Below are 6,643 nucleotides of genomic sequence, written 5' to 3'. Positions count from 1 at the left end.
CCAGATCTCTTTTTCATTTGAACTGCTATCTAACCCACCTCTCACTCATTTGTCCACAAGAATAGCATAAGGGAGGAAACTGAGGCACATGAGGTTAAGTGGTTTGACCAAGTTAACAAGCGAATATTTAACTGTTATAGTCCAGAAAGCCTGATCTTTTTCTATCCTACAGGTTTTCTCTGCCCTAGATACACACCCCTCCTCCTATCTGGTATGTCCCATTCCTTTTCTGTTCCTTTTCTGGAACCTTCTATATAGAGATCTTGTAGTGAGTTTCCTCATTAATTGACAAGCCCCTCTCCCTGCTCCCACCTGCCTATGACCTCAGGGGTAGGAAACCAATCAGATCATCTCTAAATGGACCCCTTCTCTCCCTATAAAAATACCTCAGCTGCCTACTTCCCTAATTCTGGAGCTGTCCTGATGCATGGAATGAAAATAAAGCCAGGAGTCCTAGTGCAAGCTTGATGCCACAAAGTACCAAGTCCTAGAAGCAGACTCACCAGGCCATCATGGACTAGCTCCTTCAGCCATAGCCTGAAGACCATCATTCCTTTTGTGATAGCTCTGGTTGTATCATCTTCCCTGCCCCAGTTCCAGTGTTGGGAATTGGAAAACAATCTGGTTATAGAGGGAGCAATGGTTGCCCCAGTTAGGAGTACATACGCTGCCCTAATAATACCCTAGCATTGTTGCCCTTTCTTCATTCTCCATGATCTCTTTAATCTCTCTACTTAAGCCATGTAACCTTACCTCAAACACATTAAATAAAAAAAAAGCCTTTTGCTTTCAACATTGACTGGCCTGTCTTATTTTTCTGCAAAATCACATCAGTCCTAGAAAGTGACATCAATAGTAACTGAAACAGCATTTGAACCCAGACCCTCTGACTCCAAATCCAGTGTTTCACTACGGCAGCAGTTTTGTGTCATGGACCAAAATATAATTTTTGCTTTAAGGCTGTGGAATTCTTCAGAATAGTGCTTTTAAATGCATAAAATAAATTACAGAGGATTACAAAGGAAATAAAGTCTATTGAAATACATTTATCAATTATATGCATATGCAATTTATAATTTTGTAACTGTAATTTATATATAAATATACTACATATGATTATGTATTATTTACAATTATATTGTCATAACTATAAATTATATATGTATATATACATATATGTGTTATTTTTAAAGTTCATGGACCTCAGTGAAGAACTCCTGCACATAAACTTTAGTAAAGAATTATAGAAAATGGTAACCTGTGTAGCCTGGGCCAATATATTCTCCTCTTACCTTTTGGATTATTATTTTCTTTTGGCTAGGGGTGAAGTTGATGATTTGGGGAGAGAGCAACTGTTTTGACTGATCTTGGCACAAAACCAAGAGGGTAATTCCCCTTTCCTAATTGCCAAAAGACTTGGGGAGCATGAGCTCTAAATGAGCAGGAAGCCACCTGATAGAAAATAATGAACAAATGAATGAAAAACTTTTTAGTTTTTCCCTAATTCTTTCCCATTAGATAGGAGAATGTCTGGTGGGAATCTCTGACTGTAAGTGGAAAGAAGATGGCTGGAGGTTCCAAATAGGAGCACTTGACATATTTCTTTTCATTTTTTGTTGTATTCAATAAACTATGTGATCACAGTATGCTAAGGCTTCTATTGAGTGTCTTTGAATTAAGAAAGGAAAATCCAGACCAAGTAGGGCCAATGAGCTTCCCTCTCCCAGTGGTCCATTGTATTAACTTCAGTTTCATTTCTGTATCATTCTCCTGGCACAATTCCCAATGCAGATTTGGCTTTGACCCCTGCTGTGGCCCTTCCAGGCCCCAGTCAGATGCTGGCTGTGCTGGTTTCAGGCCTCTCACATGCACGCTAAGGAATAGACTTGGCCCAGTCTCCTGCTGTGGCTCCATGTGCTCCAAGGAATTTCCCCACAGGCTTTTTCTCCCCACTCAGTGATCGACAGGGACTGTCTCCATCCTTAACTGCTGCTGTGACTTCCTAGTTTGATGGAGTTCCTGCTGATTTCATGCTCCCCTGGTTACTCACAATGCTGGCATGCTTTAGACCCCATTTACTGGGATCAGGCTAACTTCAGCTCCTTCTCCCCACAGTGGGTCTCAGTTTAGAGAACTTGCAAGTTTTAGTCCCTGTTTTCATGAGATTGGACTGGCTTCCGCTTTCCCCAGGATGTCCCCTTTGTGAATGCCCCCTGGCTTGGATTCTATTAGAGGAACTCAGCAGGCTGCTGCCTCCTCAAAGCTCCGTCCCTCCCCATCTCCTAGCATGCTTCTGGTCATCTTCTTGGGCAGTCCTGGAGGGGTCGGATGTCTTGTGTCTCTCTTTTGTCGTCTTGATCATTGATATAATATCTGGACCCCTTTGGACCTTTGCTGGAATTTTTGTGGGAGATTAAAACTCCTCTAGGAATTTTCATGTTGTGACCTTAACTGGAAGTCCCTTTTTTCCCTATTAGGGTGGGACAAGAGGGAAGAGAAAGAGGGAAAGCATTCATTAAATACGTACTATGTGCCAAGTGCTGTGCTTAGTGCTTTAAAATATCTCATTTTATCCTCACAACAATACTGGGAGGTAGATACTATTACTTATCCCCATTGCACAGTTGAAGAAATTACGATAAATAGAAGCTAAATGATTTGCCCAGGGTCACATAGCTAGCATGTGTCAAAAGCTAGATTTGAACTCAAATTCTTCTGACTCCAAACTTTAGCTGTCTATCCAGTGCACCGCAATTATCATCCCTTTACATAACCTCAAAGCAAGCACCATTCTTCACTTGGTGATAGCTCATTGAAACACAAAGCTGAATCAACCTGTTTAGGGCTCACCTTATACCCTCGACCCTATTGTTTTGAGAAGACTCTAGTTTTTAATGTGATATATGATGTCAGTCACTTTAATATAGACTGAATAATAAAATCAACTGTTTAAATGCTTTGCAGAGATTCTAAATGGTGTTGCTAATCCACAGAACCCATTGCTATATGTCATTCAGTTAGTCAACAAAGCATTTTATTTATTATACACCTATCTATAAGGGACTGTGCTAAGCTATGGAGAATCAAAGAAAAGTTAAAGACTTTCTTTTCAGGAAGCTCACAGTCTAATAATGAGACAATAAGAAAACAACTATGATACATATTATATATGTATATATACATACACAAAGCCATACATATACATACACATACACATACATACATACGCTGACAAGATAAATTAGAAATAATCAATAGACGAAGGAACTAGATTGGGAAAGGCTTCTAGCAGAAGGTGGGATTTTAGCTGAGACTTGAAGGAAACCAGGGAAGCTAGGAGGCAGACATGAGGGAGAGTTCCAGGCATGAGGGACAGCCAGTAAAAATGCCCCTGTGCCATTTCCTTATATGGGAGGTCCATATATGGAAAATCTTGCCCCAAGGACAAAAAATATAAAAATCTACCAAGGCAAATGAGCCAAATATTGGCCATGTTTCATTTCCTCATTTATAAAATGGGAAGTTTAAGCTAAATGATGTCTAAGATCTCCTCCAGTTTTGTGATGATACCAACAGTAGGGAAAACAATAAATACATTTACTTATTTCTATTTCTACTTTTGATCCCAAAATTTATGCTTTTATTCCCAAATTAGTTGGTTTGAGTAAGAGGTTCTATTTTGGTTATGACTATCAGTAGCCATTAGTAAATAAAAGTAGAGGGGTTTTTTTTGTTTGCTTGTTTGTTTTGTTTTGTTTTGTTTTTGCATTTCACAAATATCATTCATAGGAATATATTTCCTAAAGGAGAGCCAAGCTCAGCCAATGTGCAGACACCTTGGATCAAGACTTGTGAGCTTAATTAAACTAACAACAGTGTACTCTTGAGAGCAGAAGAACCCCATTAAGAGAGCCATAATTCATGAATTTGCTAATTGTTTACACCTGACTTGGACCTCAGTCAGCCTTTGGTAAAGGATCCAGCATAAGACCCTAGGGATGACTTGCTATTTAACTGATGAATGGGAGCTGACACAATTTTGCTTGCCTTCTCTGCATTAAAATGTGTATATTAAAAAATTATGAAAGAGGTTATTTTAATCCCATCTTTATAAGGCTTTCCATTTTGTGGTCTTTAAAAGCCTTTTACATGGAGAGTAATCCTTGCTGTTGTGCTTGAATAATTGGTTCAACCTAAAGCAAAAGCGAGAACAATCTATCATTTTCTTTACTTGAAACTCAAAGCAACTCTTCATACTTCTCTTTGTCTAAGCTTTTGCTATTGCAGATAGCATCAAGATGAATTTTTCCAATTAGACTTTGTTCTTGGTTTTTGTGGGTTTCTTTAATAAGACTGAGTTTTATTAACTTCTCAGTTCCTCATCATTTACTTACTTCCTAAGGAAAGCCTCAATTTTGGATTTTCAAAAAGTCACTAAGAGGATGTTTCCCTCCCCTTCTACCTTTAGACATACAACCTTGTATGCTTCAAATTTTATATCTCGATTTGCTCATCTGCAAAATGGGCAGGAGGAAGCAGAGAGTAGACTAGATGACCTCTCAGGTTTCATGCAGTTCTAAAATGGTGATATTTTTGGATTCAGGAGGACCTGAGTTCAAATCCAGCCTCAGACACATACTACTTACTAGCTGTGTGACCCTGGACAAGTCACTTAACCCCATTGCCTAGCAAAAACACAACAAAACAAAACAACAAAACTGTGATATTTTGATTCAAGCCCCTCTCCTTAATATACTAAACAGAAACCTCCATCTGCAGAGACGTATTGTTATGCAATAGAAGACATGATGTAGTTGGAAGATCTGGGATCATATCCCAGCTCTAATACTTGGCTATGTGGCTATACCCCTGGCAACCGTGGATGTTTTTGTGAAGGTAAGTTCTTTTTCTTTCTATATAATTTTAAGATGGAGCCCTAGCTATTGAATTGCTGGATTCAAAGGTATGGTCAATTGTTTAATCAGCAAGCATTTATTAGCACCTACTACATGCTAGGTGCTGTACTGTATCCCTGAAGATACAAACTCAAAAAGTGAGTCCTTGCTCTCAGATGACTTTATATTCTAGTAGGAAGAAGCAACATGTTCACAAGTGACTAAATAACACACACACACACACACACACACACACACACACACACACCAAACCAATAGTAATGGGAGTGGAATGCTAACAACAGGGAATTGGAGAAGGTCTTCAGCTCAAGCTTAAGAAAGGGTTCCATGAGGCAGAACTGAGAAGGCAGAGTACTCTAGGGATAGAGGGTAGCCTGCACAAAGGCTGTACAAACAAATGGGAGATGAATGTCACAAATACGATACAATGACTCAGTTTTACAATGCTGACTACATATTGCCATACTGATTTCCAAAATAGTCGCTCTAGTCTGCAGTCCCATTGATTATGTATTAGAGTGCCTACTTTCCTAAAGCCCCACCAACACTGGATTTTTATATATATTTTTTTGCCTCCCTAATGGTTATTAACAGATCATATTTTCTCCTTTGTAAATTGCCCATATCTTTTGACCATTCCTTCTGTGGGGAGTATGTAGTATTTGTTTTATACATGTATGCATCAGTGTCTTATAAACAAGTAGTGTTGCCCTGGGGGCAGGGAGAGTGAGAGCAGTTTTGAAGATTTTAAGTAGAAATGTAAAATGAAAGGAAATACTTCTTTCCTTCTCTGACCCTTTTACCTGGGATAGGCCAGTTTCAAAATTAAATGGATGATAAGGGGGATGAATTTGCCTAAGGCTAATTTTCTAGGCCCCAGCTAGATGGCACAGTGGATAAGGTAGCTGGGCCTGGAGTCAGGAAGACCTGAGTTCAAATTTAGCCTCAAACACTTACTAGCTGTGTGACCCTGGACAAGTCACTTAACCCTGTTTGCCTCAGTTTCCTCATCTGTAAAATGAACTAGAGAAGGAAATGGCAAACTATTCCAGTATCTTTGCCAAGAAAACCCCAAATGGGGTCATGAAGGATTTGACTAAAACAGCTAAACAACAATTGTTGTTATTCTGCTTTCACTAAACCTCATTACAGATAACATAAATCTATTTACTCATTACTTATGCAGAACCTAAGCTAATGGTTGGTGCTGAGTCCTGAAGTTAATCTTTCTCTATTGCAGAGCTTATGTTATTAATTTTAAAAATCAAAATCTATAAGTATCTCTTTAATATGACTCAACCCCCAGTCAGGCTATGAGGAGATTTCTTTCCTTATTGCCATACTAAGAGAGTATAGGACCTCTCATTCTATTTCTTTCAGTCTCTGACTGTCTCTATCTCTCTTTGTCTCTGTTTCTCTGTCTCTGCCTCTCTCTGCCTGTCCTTCTGTCTCTGTCTCTTTCTGTGTCTCTGTCTGTGTTTCTGTGTTTCTGTCTCTGTCCCTTTGTCTATTTCTGTTTTTCTGTCTCTGCGCCTCTGTGTGTTTATGTCTTTGACTCTCTCCTACGAGACACTTACTGGCTCTTTCTCTTACAGCACCTCTATTTGAAATTGAGAACACACAAATCACATAGGAGTCACAACCTGTCATAATTTCATATGAAGAGCAAGTCACATTAGGTATTATGAACAACTTAGATAGAAAAAATTAGGAGTAAATTCTTGCCA

This window comes from Vombatus ursinus, unplaced genomic scaffold (genome assembly GCF_900497805.2).
Source record: "Vombatus ursinus unplaced genomic scaffold, bare-nosed wombat genome assembly UNPS02014809.1, whole genome shotgun sequence".
Taxonomy (NCBI): Eukaryota; Metazoa; Chordata; class Mammalia; order Diprotodontia; family Vombatidae; genus Vombatus; species Vombatus ursinus.
Note: the sequence above shows the minus strand (reverse complement) of the source record.